Raw genomic sequence first — 22,291 nt, 5'->3', positions numbered from 1 at the left:
ATATAAGTTTGAAATATTTTCTATCAATCTACTGCACCATAAATCAAATCAAAAACATTAAAATCCAATTGATGATTAAAGGAAATACATGAAGAGAATGCTAGGCTTTTCCCTAGCCTTAGCTTAAAGAAATTTAGCTATCCATATGAGATGCAAACATTTTCATAAAAAGGATTAGCATAGAATAAATAAAATAAGCATAAATCCCTTTTTCTTTTTTTTTTTTCCTTTGGTTGAGAAAACAGAGTGCTCTGTTTTCTCTTCTCTCTCGCGTCTCCTCCTCCTCTCACCCGGCTAGCTCCTCTCCTCCCTCGCCCGGCTGGAAAGATCGGAAGAAGGACTGCTGTTGTTTGGATTCCTCCTCTCCGTGTCCTCCTCCTTCCTCCCTTTCTCGCCCGAACTGGGATGGATCCGTCCGGCTGGGAATAATGCCGATAGAACCTCCTCCTCTTCCTCTCCCGTCCGCCTGTGTAGGAATGAATCCGTGCGGCTGGTTCTCCTCCACCAGATGGCTCCTCCGGATGGCTCTCCCCCTCTTTTATAGACGCCTTCAGCATGTTGAAGGGAAGACAGAAGGACGCTGGAGGATTGCGGATGGTTTCAATTGCTTGAAACTCTTCGGCTGCAGGAACGGATGGGGGGTTGTTGAGGCGGGATGCGAACGGACGCTGCTGGGAGCGGATGAAGCTGGGATTTGAATGCTTGGGACTCTTCGGCTGCAGGGATGCGAACGGATGGATTGGCTTTGGAGTTCCCTTGCTGCCGTTGAGAGCCACGGACGGTTGGAAGACGATGGGAAGCTCCTCACGCGTACTCTGTTCGTTGGGGAGTTGCTAAGGTGGGATGCAAGAAAGAGCCGGTTTGGGAGCGGATGAGACTTGGGACTCTTCTCCTCCCGATGACTGCTTTCCTCGCTTCTCTTCCGTCGGCTCCTCGCTTGGATGAACTGGGAAGAACAGGGGAAACGAAAAGATGCTAATAAGATGCCATTTGGAATTGAAGAGCTAGTTTAGCTTAGGTCTCTTGGGTCTGATTTAAGTCCCTTGGATTTGGTTTAGGTCCCTTGGATGAGATGCCATGATGCTTGGAATTAAAAAGTCCGTTTCCACGGTCGGTTGGGAAATTAGAAAAATTCAAAGCCCCCATACTGTGGATGTTTGGAAATTTTATTGAGCTTGGGCTGCCAGGCATTGGGTTCAAATCCAGAGTTACTGGGTTTCTTGGATGAATTTCACTCAAGCACAAATAAAACATTAATTAATTAATTTTATTAATAAAAATTAACTATAATACTAATTAAGATAATATGAAAATTTCACTTTTGTACTCTCATCACACCCCCCAACTAGCTTATTGCTAGTCTCTAGCAATTTAGTGTAAAACTGATAAAATGAGAGTGCAAAAGTATTGTTTATTAATATGCATGAATTAAAATAAATACTCATTTTTGTAGAGCATGACGATTACACTTAGCACGTGCAACAAGCCGTTAAACCCCTAGGTTACCCTAGTGGACGAGTGTTGTCTCGTGAGGGTTTGCAGTGATGTTACCCACAAACATCGTTTTTTTTTTTTTTTTTTTTTTTTAATCAAAAACATACTTTAAAGCATAGCAATCCTTAAGGCAAATGTAAATGTGATGTTTCAGAATACCTATACCTCCACCACAATTGGGTACCCCTTGAGTTCTAGGTGCACTACTCAAATTCACAAGTGTTAACTATCATTTGTTAGCTCCCGATCCACTAAATTTTCTGAATATCACATGTTATTTATCCAGAATGGTTCGCATATAAAAATGAAGCTATCAATCCCAACTAGACATCCCAGGTACACAGAGTTCTAAAATAATGAAGTCAAACCAGTCATCCACATGTCACTTGGTTTAAGTTTAACTAACTCACTCATGTTTAAAATATTATTATTATTTTTTTTTTCTTTTTTTTTTTTTAACACAATGACTACAACAGTCCAACTCCATTAGGCTCTAGTAAGGTCCATGTAACGAGCTTTGGGTCAATGACTCTTGATCCAGTTGGCTCAAGGCATTAGGTGAAACACCCCTCGGACTTAATTACTCGAACCAGACTACGCCACGAGGCCAGACTAATCACTTATTTCAGTTATTTTCACCTTTTTACGCGAACACTCGCTGCTTTGTAGGCATGAGGCCCGGTTACTCAGTGAAGACAAACTGTATTATTTCTCTCTCTCTTTTTTTTTTTTTTATATATATATACATATGTAACGTGACTGTATTGTGACTATAGGTCAACCAAGGTCAGAACATAAGGCACCCAGGCGATCTAGCCGGAAATTTCAAACTCAATCTTTATGTGAAAACCAAATCATGAACTTTAAGACAAGGACACTCGTACTTCTCTTGCGAATAAGATCAACAAACAAGTAGGTAAAACAAGTGAACTCCTGAGGCCTTCCTATTATCATTGAATACCTATGTGGGGATCTAGTAATAGGTCTCTGATAAGTCATAATATGCTCCTTGCCTTAATAGCTGCACATGTTTATTTCTTTGAAAAATATAGTGGTAATTAAATGACTACAACATATATGTTTAAATAATTTTTTTTTTTTTTTTGAAATATATGACAATTGGTATGATATATAGAAAAATATAGTAATCTCTCCCCCCAACTTAAATTCAACATTGTCCCCAATGTTTCAACATGAGTGCATTAAATATGATTGTATGAAGTATAATAAGGCTGAAGGTGAGAATTTACCTGATAGAATGACTGCACACTGCTGTTGCTCACCAATTGTCATATGAAAGAAAGAAAAATTATGTACAAACAGAGGATCTCTAGCAGATATAGAGATCAATCCTGATAAACAGGGTCTCCCAGATTGGTCGATTCAAACTCTGGGGTAAAGTTGTCCAAAAATAACTTCAAACGTTGGCCATTTACTTTAAAAATATTACCGGTGTTTGGATTCTCTATTTCAACGGTTCCATACGGATAAACAGTTTTAACTATAAATGGGCCGGTCCATCTAGATCTCAATTTTCCTGGAAATAAATGAAGTCTTGAATTATACAATAGAACTTTCTGGGAAGGCTCAAATGTTTTTCTCATAATATTTCTATCATGAAAGACTTTCATTTTGTTCTTATAAATTCGAACATTCTCATATGCTTCATTCCTGATTTCCTCTAGTTCATTAAGTTGAAGTTTGCGTAGTGAACTAGCCTTATCCATATCAAAATTAAATCTCTTAATAGCCCAGTAGGCTCTATGCTCCAATTCCACAGGCAAGTGACACGGTTTACCAAAAATAAGACAGTACGAAGACATACCAATCAGAGTTTTAAAAGCAGTACGATAAGCCCAAAGTGCATCAGTTAAACGCAAGGACCAGTCTTTGCGATTTGGGTTAACCGTTTTTTCCAGAATATTCTTAATTGATCGATTTGATACTTCAACTTGTCCACTTGTTTGTGGATGATAAGGGGTGGCGATTTTATGGGTGATCCCATATTTTCGCATTAAAGCCTCAAAGGGCTTATTACAGAAGTGTGAACCCCCATCACTGATGATGGCTCGAGGCGTTCCAAATCTAGAAAGAATGTTTTCCTTTAAAAATTTTAGAACAGTTTTGTGGTCATTATGTTTGCAAGGAATTGCCTCAATCCATTTGGAGACATAATCTACAGCTACTAAAATGTACAAATTTCCGAATGAAGGAGGAAATGGGCCCATAAAATCTATTCCCCAACAATCAAATATTTCGATAATTAAAATTGGGTTGAGAGGCATCATATTCCTACGAGTTATCCCACCTAACTTTTGACAACGCTCGCAAGCTTTGCAAAAGTTATGGAAATCTTTAAACAAGGTGGGCCAATAGAAACCGCACTGTAAAATTTTTGCAGCCATTTTCTTAGCAGAGAAATGACCACCGCAAGCTTCAGAATGACAAAAGGAAATGACACTAATAAATTCGTCATTAGGTACACATCTCCTAATAATTTGATCTGGGCAATATTTGAAAAGATAAGGATCATCCCAGAAAAATTTTTTTATTTCAGTCAAAAATTTTCTTTTGAAGTAAATCGCCACCCCTTATCATCCACAAACAAGTGGACAAGTTGAAGTATTAAATCGATCAATTAAGAATATTCTGGAAAAAACGGTTAACCCAAATCATGAAGACTGGTCCTTGCGTTTAACTGATGCACTTTGGGCTTATCGTACTGCTTTTAAAACTCCGATTGGTATGTCTTCGTACCGTCTTATTTTTGGTAAACCGTGTCACTTGCCTGTGGAATTGGAGCATAGAGCCTACTGGGCTATTAAGAGATTTAATTTTGATATGGATAAGGCTATTTCACTACGCAAACTTCAACTTAATGAACTAGAGGAAATCAGGAATGAAGCATATGAGAATGTTCGAATTTATAAGAACAAAATGAAAGTCTTTCATGATAGAAATATTATGAGAAAAACATTTGAGCCTTCCCAGAAAGTTCTATTGTATAATTCAAGACTTCATTTATTTCCAGGAAAATTGAGATCTAGATGGACCGGCCCATTTATAGTTAAAACTGTTTATCCGTATGGAACCGTTGAAATAGAGAATCCAAACACCGGTAATATTTTTAAAGTAAATGGCCAACGTTTGAAGTTATTTTTGGACAACTTTACCCCAGAGGTTGAATCGACCAATCTGGGAGACCCTGTTTATCAGGATTGATCTCTATATCTGCTAGAGATCCTCTGTTTGTACATAATTTTTCTTTCTTTCATATGACAATTGGTGAGCAACAGCAGTGTGCAGTCATTCTATCAGGTAAATTCTCACCTTCAGCCTTATTATACTTCATACAATCATATTTAATGCACTCATGTTGAAACATTGGGGACAATGTTGAATTTAAGTTGGGGAGAGAGATTACTATATTTTTCTATATATCATACCAATTGTCATATATTTCAAAAAAAAAAAAAAAAAATTATTTAAACATATATGTTGTAGTCATTTAATTACCACTATATTTTTCAAAGAAATAAACATGTGCAGCTATTAAGGCAAGGAGCATATTATGACTTATCAGAGACCTATTACTAGATCCCCACATAGGTATTCAATGACAATAGGAAGGCCTCAGGAGTTCACTTGTTTTACCTACTTGTTTGTTGATCTTATTCGCAAGAGAAGTACGAGTGTCCTTGTCTTAAAGTTCATGATTTGGTTTTCACATAAAGATTGAGTTTGAAATTCCCGGCTAGATCGCCTGGGTGCCTTATGTTCTGACCTTGGTTGACCTATAGTCACAATACAGTCACGTTACATATGTATATATATATAAAAAAAAAAAAGAAAGAGAGAGAGAAATAATACAGTTTGTCTTCACTGAGTAACCGGGCCTCTTGCCTACAAAGCAGCGAGTGTTCTCGTAAAAAGGTAAAAATAACTGAAATAAGTGATTAGTCTGGCCTCGTGGCGTAGTCTGGTTCAAGTAATTAAGTCCGAGGGGTGTTTCACCTAATGCCTTGAGCCAACTGGATCAAGAGTCATTAACCCAAAGCTCGTTACATGGACCTTACTAGAGCCTAATGGAGTTGGACTGTTGTAGTCATTGTGTTAAAAAAAAAAGAAAAAAAAAAGAAAAAAAAAATAATAATAATATTTTAAACATGAGTGAGTTAGTTAAACTTAAACCAAGTGACATGTGGATGACTGGTTTGACTCCATTATTTTAGAACTCTGTGTACCTGGGATGTCTAGTTGGGATTGATAGCTTCATTTTTATATGCGAACCATTCTGGATAAATAACATGTGATATTCAGAAAATTTAGTGGATCGGGAGCTAACAAATGATAGTTAACACTTGTGAATTTGAGTAGTGCACCTAGAACTCAAGGGGTACCCAATTGTGGTGGAGGTATAGGTATTCTGAAACATCACATTTACATTTGCCTTAAGGATTGCTATGCTTTAAAGTATGTTTTTGATTAAAAAAAAAAAAAAAAAAAAAACGATGTTTGTGGGTAACATCACTGCAAACCCTCACGAGACAACACTCGTCCACTAGGGTAACCTAGGGGTTTAACGGCCTGTTGCACGTGCTAAGTGCAATCGTCATGCTCTACGAAAATGAGTATTTATTTTAATTCATGTATATTAATAAACAATACTTTTGCACTCTCATTTTATCATTTTTACACTAAATTGCTAGAGACTAGCAATAAGCTAGTTGGGGGGTGTGATGAGAGTACAAAAGTGAAATTTTCATATTATCTTAATTAGTATTATAGTTAATTTTTATTAATAAAATTAATTAATTAATGTTTTATTTGTGCTTGAGTGAAATTCATCCAAGAAACCCAGTAACTCTGGATTTGAACCCAATGCCTGGCAGCCCAAGCTCAATAAATTTTCCAAACATCCACAGCATGGGGGCTTTGAATTTTTCTAATTTCCCAACCGACCGTGGAAACGGACTTTTTAATTCCAAGCATCATGGCATCTCATCCAAGGGACCTAAACCAAATCCAAGGGACTTAAATCAGACCCAAGAGACCTAAGCTAAACTAGCTCTTCAATTCCAAATGGCATCTTATTAGCATCTTTTCGTTTCCCCTGTTCTTCCCAGTTCATCCAAGCGAGGAGCCGATGGAAGAGAAGCGAGGAAAGCAGTCATCGGGAGGAGAAGAGTCCCAAGTCTCATCCGCTCCCAAACCGGCTCTTTCTTGCATCCCACCTTAGCAACTCCCCAACGAACAGAGTACGCGTGAGGAGCTTCCCATCGTCTTCCAACCGTCCATGGCTCTCAACGGCAGCAAGGGAACTCCAAAGCCAATCCATCCGTTCGCATCCCTGCAGCCGAAGAGTCCCAAGCATTCAAATCCCAGCTTCATTCGCTCCCAGCAGCGTCCGTTCGCATCCCGCCTCAACAACCCCCCATCCGTTCCTGCAGCCGAAGAATTTCAAGCAATTGAAACCATCCGCAATCCTCCAGCGTCCTTCTGTCTTCCCTTCAACATGCTGAAGGCGTCTATAAAAGAGGGGGAGAGCCATCCGGAGGAGCCATCTGGTGGAGGAGAACCAGCCGCACGGATTCATTCCTACACAGGCGGACGGGAGAGGAAGAGGAGGAGGTTCTATCGGCATTATTCCCAGCCGGACGGATCCATCCCAGTTCGGGCGAGAAAGGGAGGAAGGAGGAGGACACGGAGAGGAGGAATCCAAACAACAGCAGTCCTTCTTCCGATCTTTCCAGCCGGGCGAGGGAGGAGAGGAGCTAGCCGGGTGAGAGGAGGAGGAGACGCGAGAGAGAAGAGAAAACAGAGCACTCTGTTTTCTCAACCAAAGGAAAAAAAAAAAGAAAAAGGGATTTATGCTTATTTTATTTATTCTATGCTAATCCTTTTTATGAAAATGTTTGCATCTCATATGGATAGCTAAATTTCTTTAAGCTAAGGCTAGGGAAAAGCCTAGCATTCTCTTCATGTATTTCCTTTAATCATCAATTGGATTTTAATGTTTTTGATTTGATTTATGGTGCAGTAGATTGATAGAAAATATTTCAAACTTATATATTTTCTTTGATTTGTTATTTCCCCCGGGTATAACAGATGCTTAGAAATCCCTGTAGTTTAAAATAGAATTACTGTAATGCTGCCCATAAAACTAAATCTATTTAACTGAGATAATAGATGATTTTAGGAAAAACATGATGAAGTGCTAGGCTGAATCCTGATGCCTTAGTTATATTTTGTTAATCCGAATATTATTTAGCCTTTAGTTTTTGTTCACTGTCAAATCCCTGTGGATTCGATCTTGGACTCACCGAGAATATTACTTTGCTACACCCTATACTTGGGGTATCCTACGTTTAATTTTTCTTTTTAAAAGAGCAAGATTAAAATCGTAGCAAGTTTTTGGCGCCGTTGCCGGGGATTTGCAATGTGCGAACGAGAACAAGGCTGAAAATTTCAACTCTTTATTTCTAGTTCTTCAATTTTTCTTTATTTTTAACACAGCTATTTCAAATCTTTTCAGATTCAAGGGCGACACAAAGCAGGACTAGTAACGAGGAAGATCAAGATCACATTTTTAGATTCCGGAGTGAACGAACTCCGGCCGTGAGTATTTAAATTAATTTTCCTGTTTTGCTCATACTAGTCCTATTTTTCCTAGATTATAATTTTACTCTTATTTTAAAAAAAGTTAAAAAAATTATTATTAATTAAAATAATAAAATAATAAAAATAATAAATAAATAAAAAGAAAAAAAAATTTAGCTAGTTTGCTTGATCAACTATTCAACTGCAATTTAATGACATGACATAAAATGATAAAAATCTTCTTGATTGTTGCATATAGTATAAAGCATTTGCATAAAATAATCTAAGGGCTGAACCCATTAACAAGATAAGGTCGGAATTTCATTACTCGTCCTTAGCCCAAAAATCATCCAAGTGCATAAATATCCTAAGCCTAATTAAAATCAACTAGATGTTGGCCCCTAAGGATAATCGAGCTCAATAGGACGAAGACCACTGAAAGTTGCACCAATTTCGCTCTATGACCCCGGTCGATGTCTAGGCAAGCTTTGTCCCTTTAAGTGATTAAAGGGAGACAGTTTCTGTTCGAGGAAAGTGGGTTTTAAGTGGGACCTTTGCTATACGCATCGTGACCCCTCCACTTACCTGGGAGCTTACCTGGTCGACTAGGTTATTAGACCGGATTGGAGGCTTAAGTGTACTCTTCAACCCAGTTAGGAGCTGTCTAGAATTTTTAGGAAAACCTTAGAAATTGTTGGGTGATGCATGTTTTAATTAAACTTTTGTTTTGCTGTATTAGGGTGTTTGTGTAAAAAAAATAATAATAATAATAAAAATAAAAATAAAAATAAAAATAAAAAATAATAAAATAAAATAAAAAATAATAAAAAAAAACTTAGTATATGCGGTTGTGGCAAAGAGATAAAACGAATAGATTATTTCGAGTTGAATCAAAAGATAAAAATTTAATTATTCAAAATTCAAATAATCAAATGGAAGATAATGGTAGTAATCAGGGAGATAATGAATTTCAGGATGACTTACCTATTAGAACGCTTCGTGGTTATCTACAACCCGCTAGGACCAGTACCCCATCCTGTATGGTTATTCCTACTGCTGCGGGAGCTTTTGACATGAAACCAGGAATAATCCAATTACTTCCAAAGTTTCACGGACTTGATTCTGAAAGTCCCTATTTGCATCTGAAAGAATTTGATGAAGTATGTTCAACACTTCATTTCAATGATGTCACTGAAGAGGTAGTTAAGCTTAAGTTATTTCCTTTTTCTTTAAAGGAAAAGGCTAAGTCATGGTTACACTCCTTAAGGCCTAGGACCATAGCTACCTGGCAAGAAATGACAAGAGAATTTTTAAAGAAATTCTTCCCAACACATAAAACAAACACACTTAGAAGAAATATCATGAACTTTGCACAAAAAGATGGAGAAACATTTTTTCAGTGTTGGGAAAGATTTAAGGACCTTCTCCTTGCTTGCCCACATCATGGATACGAAATTTGGAGAATCATCAGTTTCTTTTATGATGGTTTGACCTCCAATATGAGACAATTTGTGGAAATGATGTGTAATGGTGAATTTATGAATAAGGAACCAGAGGAAGCCTGGGACTATTTTGATCTGTTGGCAGAAAATGCACAGGCCTGGGATACAACAGATAAGAACGAGAAACCTCAAAAATCGACTAATACTAAAGGAGGAATGTATCATGTTAAAGAAGAAAATGATGTAAATTTAAAGATTGCTAATCTAACTAGGAAGGTTGAAGCCATTGAATTAAGCAGAGCCAATACAGGAAAGACACCTACTATAGATGAAAGTATTTGTGAAATCTGTGAGAGTAATGCACACTTAACCAAGGATTGTCCTACAATCCCCGCCTTCTAAGAAGTGTTGCATGATCAAGCGAATTTCACAAATGCTTATAAGAGACCATTTCCTGAAACATATAATCCTAGTTGGCGAAACCATCCTAATTTTAGTTGGAGACATGGACCCACTGCCAATGAATCTCAAGGGAATTCCATACCCTATGTGCCACCCCATAAGAGATCTCTTGAGGATACTTTGTAGGCATTCATGCAAGGGCAGACCCAGATAAATCAGAATACCATGCAGTCACTTCAAGAACTTAAAAATTCTGTAGGTAGAATTGAGGCTCAACTCAATGTTAGGGAAAAAGGGACATTTCCAGCCCAACCTCAATCAAACCCAAAGGGTCAACATGAGGTCCATGAAGCAAGTTCATCCCAACCTAAATTTGAACAAGTTAAGTCTGTTACAACCCTTCGGAGTGGAAAAATAATTAACAAAGAAATTCCAACAAAAGATGACAAACCTAAAAAATCTATTGAAAAGAATGATGAAGATGATAATGAACAAAATGATCCAATACTGCATCACAAGATAGTTGCTCCATTTCCTCAGCGCTTGCTTGCAGCTAAAAAGGGAATACCTGATCAAGAAATTCTGGAAATCTTTAAACAAGTAAAGATTAACATTCCTCTATTAGATGCCATTAAGCAGATCCCATCTTATGCCAAATTTTTAAAAGATCTGTGTACTATAAAGTGAAAACTTTACGTACAAAAGAAAGCTTTTCTAACTGAACAGGTGAGTGCTATTCTCAAACACAACACCCCACCTAAATATAAAGATCCTGGTTGTCCTACCATATCTTGCATCATAGGAAACTTCAGGATACAACGAGCCCTTCTGGATTTAGGTGCTAGTGTTAACTTACTGCCCTATTTAGTTTATGAACAGTTAGGACTTGGTGAATTAAAACCCACCAAGGTTACTCTCCAACTTGCCGATCGATCTATAAAGATACCAAGAGGAATAGTCGAGGATGTACTTGTCCAAGTTGATAAATTTTATTTTCCAGTCGACTTCATAGTATTAGATACCCAGCCTGTCATGAATTGTACCACTCCAATACCTGTCATTCTAGGCCGCCCATTTCTAGCTACTTCCAATGCTTTAATCAACTGTCGAAATGGAATAATGAAAATGTCATTCGGGAATATGACTATAGATTTTAATATATTTAACATTTGTAAACAACCCGATAATGACAATGAAAATGATGAAATTCATGGAGTTAATCTGATCGACTCCATTGTAGAAGATGTTCTTGTCCGATCTCTTTCTTCTGATCCTTTAGAAACATGCCTAACTCATTTCGGAAATACAGATATCAACCAAAATTTTAGAGAAATCAGTGCTATATTAGATTCAGCTCCTTTGTTGGATACAGATAGGTGGAAATCTCGTTTTGAAGAATTGCCCACACGCAACAATAGTCCTCTACCATCTAGTGTTCAAGCACCTAAACTTGAGCTAAAGTCTTTGCCATATGAGCTCAAGTACGCATACCTTGGTCAAGAAGAGACCTTTCCTGGGATCATATCATCCCAACTCGAACAAAATCAGGAATTAAAATTATTAGAAATTCTCAAAGAGCATAAGGGAGCATTAGGGTGGACAATTGCTGATATCAAGGGAATTAGTCCCTCAATTTGCACTCATAGAATCCACTTAGAAGCTGATGCCAAACCTTCTCGTCAATCTCAACGTCGATTAAACCCAAACATGAAGGATGTGGTTAGAGCAGAAGTTCTGAAACTTCTGGATGCGGGTATGATCTACCCAATTTCAGATAGTAAATGGGTAAGTCCAACCCAAGTGGTCCCGAAAAAATCTGGTGTTACTGTAGTCAAAAATGCCAACAATGAATTAGTTCCAACTAGGGTCCCCACTAGTTGGCGTGTATGCATTGACTATAGGAAACTTAATTCTGTCACTAGGAAGGATCATTTTTCTCTACCTTTTATTGATCAAATTTTAGAAAGGTTAGCGGGTCATAAATATTATTGCTTCCTAGATGGCTATTCAGGTTACAACCAAATTGCAATTGATCCTGAAGATCAGGAAAAGACCACTTTTACATGTCCTTTTGGCACATTTGCTTACAAGAGAATGCCTTTTGGATTATGTAATGCTCCTGCAACCTTCCAAAGATGCATGCTCAGTATTTTTTCTGACATGGTTGAGCGTTTTTTGGAAGTCTTCATGGATGATTTTTCTGTTTTCGGCTCCTCTTTTAAAGACTGTATAGACCATTTAAGGCTAGTCTTAATTCGGTGTGAGGAGAAGAATCTAATCTTAAACTGGAAAAAGTGCCATTTCATGGTAACTAGGGGAATTGTTCTCGGGCATGTCATTTCATCTGAAGGAATTGAAGTAGACAAGGCTAAAATTGATTTAATTGCTAACTTACCCAACCCAAAAACTATCAAAGATATACGCTCATTTTTGGGTCATGCAGGATTTTATAGGAGATTCATTAAAGATTTTAGCTCAATATCTAAACCCTTATGTAATCTCCTTCAGAAGGAAACCCAATTTGTGTGGTCTGAAGAATGTCAAAAAGCTTTTGATAAACTTAAAAGCTTGCTGACCTCTGCTCCCATCATGCAACCACCTGACTGGTCACTTCCTTTTGAAATTATGTGTGATGCTAGTGAATATGCAGTTGGGGTAGTTCTAGGGCAAAGAAAAGAAAGAAAGCCTTATGTTATTTACTATGCAAGTAAGACTTTAAATAGTGCACAAATGAATTACACCACTACGGAAAAAGAACTACTCGCCGTAGTATTTGCACTAGAAAAATTTAGGTCTTACTTGATTGGATCCAAAATCATTATCTACACTGACCATGCTGCCCTTAAGTACCTTCTTTCAAAAAAGGATGCTAAGGTGCATTTGCTTAGGTGGATCCTTCTGCTCCAAGAATTTTTTCTAGAAATAAGAGATAAAAAGGGGGTAGAGAATGTAGTAGCTGATCACTTGTCCCGTCTCACTTTTCCAGATTCCTTAGACAATTCACCCATAAAAGACACTTTTCCTGATGAGCAACTGTTTGAGATCACATCTTCACCCTGGTTTGCAGACATTGCAAATTTTCTAGTCACAGGTGAACTACCAAGTCATTGGAATAAACAAGACAAAAGAAAATTTTTGACTGAAATAAAAAATTTTTTCTAGGATGATCCTTATCTTTTCAAATATTGCCCAGATCAAATTATTAGGAGATGTGTACCTAATATTAGTGTCATTTCCTTTTGTCATTTTGAAGCTTGCGGTGGTCATTTCTCTGCTAAGAAAACGGCTGCAAAAATTTTACAGTGCGGTTTCTATTGGCCCACCTTGTTTAAAGATTCCCATAACTTTTGCAAAGCTTGCGAGCGTTGTCAAAAGTTAGGTGGGATAACTCGTAGGAATATGATGCCTCTCAACCCAATTTTAATTATCGAAATATTTGATTGTTGGGGAATAGATTTTATGGGCCCATTTCCTCCTTCATTTGGAAATTTGTACATTTTAGTAGCTGTAGATTATGTCTCCAAATAGATTGAGGCAATTCCTTGCAAACATAATGACCACAAAACTGTTCTAAAATTTTTAAAGGAAAACATTCTTTCTAGATTTGGAACGCCTCGAGCCATCATCAGTGATGGGGGTTCACACTTCTGTAATAAGCCCTTTGAGGCTTTAATGCGAAAATATGGGATCACCCATAAAATCGCCACCCCTTATCATCCACAAACAAGTGGACAAGTTGAAGTATCAAATCGATCAATTAAGAATATTCTGGAAAAAACGGTTAACCCAAATCGCAAAGACTGGTCCTTGCGTTTAACTGATGCACTTTGGGCTTATCGTACTGCTTTTAAAACTCCGATTGGTATGTCTTCGTACCGTCTTATTTTTGGTAAACCGTGTCACTTGCCTGTGGAATTGGAGCATAGAGCCTACTGGGCTATTAAGAGATTTAATTTTGATATGGATAAGGCTAGTTCACTACGCAAACTTCAACTCAATGAACTAGAGGAAATCAGGAATGAAGCATATGAGAATGTTTGAATTTATAAGAACAAAATGAAAGTCTTTCATGATAGAAATATTATGAGAAAAACATTTGAGCCTTCCCAGAAAGTTCTATTGTATAATTCAAGACTTCATTTATTTCCAGGAAAATTGAGATCTAGATGGACCGGCCCATTTATAGTTAAAACTGTTTATCCGTATGGAACCGTTGAAATAGAGAATCCAAACACCGGTAATATTTTTAAAGTAAATGGCCAACATTTGAAGTTATTTTTGGACAACTTTACCCCAGAGGTTGAATCGACCAATCTGGGAGACCCTGTTTATCAGGATTGATCTCTATATCTGCTAGAGATCCTCTGTTTGTACATAATTTTTCTTTCTTTCATATGACAATTGGTGAGCAACAGCAGTGTGCAGTCATTCTATCAGGTAAATTCTCACCTTCAGCCTTATTATACTTCATACAATCATATTTAATGCACTCATGTTGAAACATTGGGGACAATGTGAATTTAAGTTGGAGGGAGAGATTACTATATTTTTCTATATATCATACCAATTGTCATATATTTCAAAAAAAAAAAAAAAACGATGTTTGTGGGTAACATCACTGCAAACCCTCACGAGACAACACTCGTCCACTAGGGTAACCTAGGGGTTTAACGGCTTGTTGCACGTGCTAAGTGCAATCGTCATGCTCTACGAAAATGAGTATTTATTTTAATTCATGCATATTAATAAACAATACTTTTGCACTCTCATTTTATCATTTTTACACTAAATTGCTAGAGACTAGCAATAAGCTAGTTGGGGGGTGTGATGAGAGTACAAAAGTGAAATTTTCATATTATCTTAATTAGTATTATAGTTAATTTTTATTAATAAAATTAATTAATTAATGTTTTATTTGTGCTTGAGTGAAATTCATCCAAGAAACCCAGTAACTCTGGATTTGAACCCAATGCCTGGCAGCCCAAGCTCAATAAATTTTCCAAACATCCACAGCATGGGGGCTTTGAATTTTTCTAATTTCCCAACCGACCGTGGAAACGGACTTTTTAATTCCAAGCATCATGGCATCTCATCCAAGGGACCTAAACCAAATCCAAGGGACTTAAATCAGACCCAAGAGACCTAAGCTAAACTAGCTCTTCAATTCCAAATGGCATCTTATTAGCATCTTTTCGTTTCCCCTGTTCTTCCCAGTTCATCCAAGCGAGGAGCCGACGGAAGAGAAGCGAGGAAAGCAGTCATCGGGAGGAGAAGAGTCCCAAGTCTCATCCGCTCCCAAACCGGCTCTTTCTTGCATCCCACCTTAGCAACTCTCCAACGAACAGAGTACGCGTGAGGAGCTTCCCATCGTCTTCCAACCGTCCGTGGCTCTCAACGGCAGCAAGGGAACTCCAAAGCCAATCCATCCGTTCGCATCCCTGCAGCCGAAGAGTCCCAAGCATTCAAATCCCAGCTTCATCCGCTCCCAGCAGCGTCCGTTCGCATCCCGCCTCAACAACCCCCCATCCGTTCCTGCAGCCGAAGAGTTTCAAGCAATTGAAACCATCCGCAATCCTCCAGCGTCCTTCTGTCTTCCCTTCAACATGCTGAAGGCGTCTATAAAAGAGGGGGAGAGCCATCCGGAGGAGCCATATGGTGGAGGAGAACCAGCCGCACGGATTCATTCCTACACAGGCGGACGGGAGAGGAAGAGGAGGAGGTTCTATCGGCATTATTCCCAGCCGGACGGATCCATCCCAGTTCGGGCGAGAAAGGGAGGAAGGAGGAGGACACGGAGAGGAGGAATCCAAACAACAGCAGTCCTTCTTCCGATCTTTCCAGCCGGGCGAGGGAGGAGAGGAGCTAGCCGGGTGAGAGGAGGAGGAGACGCGAGAGAGAAGAGAAAACAGAGCACTCTGTTTTCTCAACCAAAGGAAAAAAAAAAAAGAAAAAGGGATTTATGCTTATTTTATTTATTCTATGCTAATCCTTTTTATGAAAATGTTTGCATCTCATATGGATAGCTAAATTTCTTTAAGCTAAGACTAGGGAAAAGCCTAGCATTCTCTTCATGTATTTCCTTTAATCATCAATTGGATTTTAATGTTTTTGATTTGATTTATGGTGCAGTAGATTGATAGAAAATATTTCAAACTTATATATTTTCTTTGATTTGTTATTTCCCCCGGGTATAACAGATGCTTAGAAATCCCTGTAGTTTAAAATAGAATTACTGTAATGCTGCCCATAAAACTAAATCTATTTAACTGAGATAATAGATGATTTTAGGAAAAACATGATGAAGTGCTAGGCTGAATCCTGATGCCTTAGTTATATTTTGTTAATCCGAATATTATTTAGCCTTTAGTTTTTGTTCACTGTCAAATCCCTGTGGATTCGATCTTGGACTCACCGAGAATATTACTTTGCTACACCCTATACTTGGGGTATCCTACGTTTAATTTTTCTTTTTAAAAGAGCAAGATTAAAATCGTAGCAAAACGCAAAGGGAATGTGCCCCGCTTACCTCCATCCGTTGGGTGTTCCGGCGACCTTTCCGGTGGTAAATCGGAGGAGGAAGTCCGTGTGCAATCCGGATTTAAATCACCCAATTTGTGGAGGGTCTTCTCCGAAGAAAAGGGGCTTTAGGGCTTCCCCCGTGGCCGGCCGGATCTCGGCGCTCGGTCCCCTCCGGCGATCCCCTCTAACGCCGCCGCCGCCCCCCTACAATCTCCCCTCTTCCACGATCGTGCCTAGGGCATGATCGTAATAGATGGATGGGCCCGGTCTTTTCGGGCTAGCCCGTCCATTCCTTTTTTTTTTTTTTTGGGTTCTCACAGATGGATTAGTTGTGCCAAAACTCTGGCTATTCGGCTCGCGAGCCTGCTGCTACGGCTAGTTGTTGGTGGTCATCTACTGCTGCTTTTGGATGGTTGTTGTCATCATCCAAATTTGTTGTATGTGCTGTTGAAACACTCGACAATAACTACTAGTGCTGCCTGTGACTCCGGTGGAGGTGGACCCTCCGAGGGCTCTACAAAGAGCCATGAGACTTTAAGGATACATCCTATTGGTAGTTAAGGGTGCTACCTGTTATCTTCGTGATGTCATGGATGCAGGTCGTTTGCTGATTGGTGGAACCTCCAATAGTAGAATCACAACCCTTCCTTTAGTGCCAACATGTTTCCACTAGGAATTGGCTTGAAGTGCTTAAAATGTTGGTTGTGCAGACCGTGAAGGTCAACCAAAGACCACAGCTTGTCTCTAAGATGATGATTCAATGGTTGCTGTATTCAAGTGGTGATCGTTCTAATGCCGAACCTTTGCTCTGATGCTGGATTGAACTTGAAACAATAAAGATAGAAAATTCCTTTGCTAGAGAGTGTCTAGTGGGGGACTCTCCGTTGCCAAAGTCAAATAGACTCTTAGGAAATGCCAGATGTATTGTGAGAGCGCAGAGTGGCAGCGCAAGAGAATAAAAGAATGCAAGAGCACTTAGCTAGACAATCCTTTAAGAGTTGTTTATATAGGTGATGGTCGACACTTTTGCCAAAGAAGTCATGTATACAGATCAACAATTTTTGGCAACCAAATCGTACGCCATGAAGATCACACGCAGACATTTCGCCCATGTATCTTGCTTGTTCGTCATATGATTATGAAAATCGCTTGCGATTGTGGTTGAGTTGTCGCTAGTTGGGCTGGAATTTGAAGGACTCTCCGCACATCTTGAGGTTGGCCACATGGCAAGCTTTGGTTGGTCGGTGAGAATTTGTGGTAAGTTTGCATTGGTCGATTATCCATGTCGACTATTGTCAATTCCAAAATATCACAATTGGTTGCCTATAAGTGCAATTATAGTTGACCAAGTTATAATATTAAATATCTCGTTGCAAATGAGTTATAATCAAAATTAGCTATAAACATTTTTTCATATTTCATTTCGGTAGCTACAAGTTCTATTATAGGCATCCAAACAACCTCAAAACTTAATTATTGTTGGGTTTATCAAGTTAGTAAAATATTTAGACATCTTGTTATATTTACTATGACTCTAAAGTGTGGTGACCAGTTGAGGGTAGCTAATGAATTAAGCTAGTTATTGGCTATTTATACTTAATCCAATATCGGGTGTCAACACCTGGGAGGTTGGAGATGAGAATTTTGGGGCTCTTACTCGGCTCCCGTGTTGGGCGATAATGGATTCATTGAAGCATGGATAGGGATGTGGAGGACGATGAGAAAGATGCTGACATTGCGCATTTTTGATCTCTTTATTATTTATGTATTTATTAATGTTCTATTAGATGTGAAGAGTTTCCAAAAGGGATTGCGGTTGCATCCTTCACGCAAAAGAAGGATTCACCTTCCTTCATGCCCATCCACCATTGGATCACCTACAACATCAATTTCAAAGCATAAATCTCCCTCCCCTTATGTAGATTTCAAGGCGAGAAGTGGATAATTGGAGGTGAATTCTTCTTTTGTGTGAAAGATACAACATACAACAATGATCCTTCTACAAGGCCCGGTGGAGCCACGTGTCGGCCTAGGGAATGGTGCGGGTGATCCACTAGATTGTTGCATTTATGACACCTCGAGAAAGACCTTGCAATGATGATGCCTCGGAACACCCCGGATATGGCGAGACTTCAAGAATATCGATCAACACATTTATTGCTCCTTGACAAAGGTTTTGCCCTCGATCTAGATAATGACTCGACTTCTATCGCCCGAAGTAGAATGCAGTTTGGCCTCAAAAATGGGGGGCAAGTGATGAGAAAAATATTGACCACCTTGACCTCAAGCCAAACTGACCTCCTTGACCTCGGAGATAAACCGAGCAAAACAACTTTGGCCCCAGTCGAGCAGCCAACCAACAAAGGAGAATAACTTCTATCAACCCTAAAGGATGAATTTTGATGATTACAAAACACTTGAGATAATGTTGTGTACTAATAATATTGGCTTAATTGTGAAGTTTTATAAGTCAAGAAAAATCAGAAGAAATAAAACACTGTAAAATCATTAGTTCTTCACAAACACTTTATTGGATATGTTCTAAAAGAAAAATGATCCTAATCTAATCCATAGAGATCAAAGATGAAGTCTAAAATTTTCTATTTGAAAAACTTGAGTCGACCCCTAAGCAAAAAGGACAAGTTTGAGTTGACTCTAGCATGTTTTCTTCAAGTGGCATAGTCAATGAGTCGACTTCCGCAAAATATAAGGCGACCCTTGTGTAGTTCAAATTAAACAGAGAGATTTTACCGCCTGAGACAAAGTTTGAAGAGTCGATCCTTGTTTCAAATGAGTCGACCCCCGAAATTGAGAGTCGACCCTTGCGTTTAAAGAGTCGACCACAGTTCAGTCTCAGCGTCAGACAGAAAAATTATTGGATGAGTCGACCCTTGTGTTTAAAGAGGTGGCTCCTAAAGAAGATGAGTCGACCCTTGTGTTTAAAGAGGCGACTTCTGAAGAAGATGAGTCGACCCCAGTTCAGTCTCAGCGTTGCATTTGATGAATCCTGGCTATTTGAGCCCACATCAAATTCGTGAGAAAGGACTGGAGCTGCCAGACAGAAAAATTATAAGATGAGTCGACCCTTGTGTTTAAAGAGGCGACTCCTGAAGAAGATGAGTTGACCCTTAAGGTTAATAGAGTCGATCCTTTGAAGTTATCACAGCAAGAGCCGTCGCAATATCTTGAAGTGTCGACCTAGGATAAACATGACCCGACCTCTGAGTTACATGAGTCGACCCCTGTACTGATGGGACTACAACGGAAAGCTTGCAACAACTTTAAAGTAATTCAAATCCTGCTGAAGAACTCGTCTATAAACTCAAAGGAACCTTAGAAGGAAAACAATAAGGAAAAGAGAGAAATATTCTATCAAAGAAAGAAAACTTTCTACAAAAGAAAGAAGAAGAAAAAGCTAAACAGTTCATCATCCTCACCGGCATTCGTCTAAAATCAGTTGAAGCTTCTCATCACATCAAGAAGAGATGGTGTTCGAGCATTGGGACACTCTTCCACAGCCAACCTCTTCATCAGCTTCAGCTTTCATTTTTATTGAAACATTCTATATACTCTGAAGCTTTAAGTTTTCTGGTTACAACATTCAATTATTTGGATTAGTTGTTGCTGTAACAGTTTCATTCATTTGAAACTTGTAAAGGCTCTTCCAAGCCTTGATTGAAAATTGCTGAATTGGGAGTATTCAACAAGAAAAAAAGTTTTTAGTTAGTTTGTCTGAAAACCAACTGGGTTGTTTGTGAATCTGAAAAAATCAAACGGTGTAAAGTTTTTGGTTGGTTTGTCTGAAAACCAACTGAGTTGTTTGTGAGATCGGAAAACAAACGGTTATAGGTTTTCGATTGGTTGCCTGGAAAAACTAACTGGATTTTTGATTGTGAGCCCAAAAAATAATTAGGCTATAATTTGCTGGATTATAGTGAAATATCAAGCTAGGCTTGGGAAGTGGATGTAGGTGCTGGGAGTGCACCGAACCACTATAAATTCTGGTGTTTGTGTGTGTGGTTTATTTCTCTTCTTCCACTGTATATTTCTGACTGCTTTCCTCATCTTATTCACTGCTTTATTTGTGCAACCTTATTTCCGCTGCTAAATCTATAAGTTACTAGAGGATAACTGTAACTCATTCACTTCAGGCTATTAATTTTAAAAGATCCAATTTACCCCCCCTCTTGGGCTGCTCCTCTAGGCAACAAGTGGTATCAGTGCCTGGTACTCACAGTAACTTTTTGATCTAACAATCAAGAGTTAAAGGTCATGGCAGCCACCATGGGATCCTCTATTACCGAAGGGCAATTTACCAACAGACCACCTCTTTTCAACGGCACACACTTTACTTATTGGAAAGCACGTATGCATATTTTTATTTAAGCACTTGCCTATGATTTATGGACTGTTATTATCAATGGACCTCACACACCAACTAAGATTATTGATGGCATCACCTTATTCAAACCTGAAATTGAATGGGATGACCATAATAAAAGAATGGCTCAGCTCAATGCAAAAGCCATGAATGTTCTTTGCTATTCTTTAGATGCAAATGAGTTTAATCGTATATTTATTTGCATGACTGCTAAAGAAATATGGGATAGGCTGTACGTTACACATGAAGGCACTAACTAGGTCAAAGAATCTAAAATCAATATGCTAGTGCATAAATATGAATTATTTAAAATGGAAAACAGTGAGTCTACAACTGAAATGTTTACTAGATTCACCAATATTATAAATGACTTGAAAAGCCATGGTAGATCTTACTCTAATAGTGATCTTGTTCGAAAAATTCTTAGGTCTCTTCCTAGAGCATGGAAAGCAAAGGTCACTGCCATCCAAGAAGCTAAAGATCTCAACTCTATTCCACTGGAAGAACAGTTGGGTTCCTTAATGACTCATGAGCTTTCAATGAAATAGAACCTCGAGGAGGACGAACCCAAGAAGTGCAGAACTATTGCTCTTAAGTCCACTCTACATGAAGATGAGAGCAAGGATTCTGAATCTGACAATAGTGAGGAAATGGCCCTGATTACAAGAAGGTTCAGAAAATTTTTCAGAAGAAATAGAGAAACCTTCAAGAAAAAGTCTGCAATCAAGAGGGAGCAAAGCAAAGAAAACAATCATAAGGAGCAATATGTTTGCTATGAGTGCGAAAAGCCAGGACACTTCAGAACTAACTGTCCTCTATTAAAAAAGGCTCCGAAAAGGTTTTGGAAGAAAGCTATGCTGGCTACTTGAAGTGACAGTGATGACTCCAGCTCTGGAGAAGAAGAACAGCAACAAGAAGCTGCAAATCTGTGTCTAATGGCACACGAAAATGAGGTGTGTCTAGCATCCTAAGCATCAAACAGAAAATGGTATTTGGACAGTGGGTGCTCTAGACATATGACAGGGGATGAATCCCAATTCATGTCCCTCAAAAAGAAAGATGGAGGAATGGTTACCTTTGGTGATAATGGAAAAGGCAAAATCATTGGTATTGGTAACATTCGGATCACTCCAACAACTTTTATTGAAAATGTTTTATTGGTAAATCGATTAAAACATAATTTACAAAGCATTAGTCAATTCTGTGATAAATGATATGTTATGACTTTTGAATCATCTATGTGCTTAGTTTTTAATACTAATAACAATGGTGTTATATTTACCGGACATAGACATGAAAATATGTATTTGGTTGATTTAGATCAAATACTTATGAAAAACATGGATTGTTTGGTAGCTATGAAAACCAAAAATAGTGAGGCTAGCTGGTTATGACATCAAAAATTAGCTAATGCAAGTATGGACTTAATTTCAAAGCTTATTCGAAAAGAACT

General features: G+C 38.5%; 1 non-coding gene across 1 annotated transcript; it reads right to left on the bottom strand.

Moving 5' to 3' along the window:
- Nucleotides 1-9,437: 9,437 nt before the first annotated feature.
- LOC120105373 lies at nt 9,438-9,544 on the bottom strand. The gene has a single exon (XR_005507738.1). It is a non-coding gene; the product is annotated as a small nucleolar RNA R71 (small nucleolar RNA).
- Nucleotides 9,545-22,291: the final 12,747 nt, after the last annotated feature.

Source organism: Phoenix dactylifera, unplaced genomic scaffold (assembly GCF_009389715.1).
Source record: "Phoenix dactylifera cultivar Barhee BC4 unplaced genomic scaffold, palm_55x_up_171113_PBpolish2nd_filt_p 000268F, whole genome shotgun sequence".
Lineage (NCBI taxonomy): Eukaryota > Viridiplantae > Streptophyta > Magnoliopsida > Arecales > Arecaceae > Phoenix > Phoenix dactylifera.
This window is presented reverse-complemented; position numbering and strand designations above follow the sequence as displayed.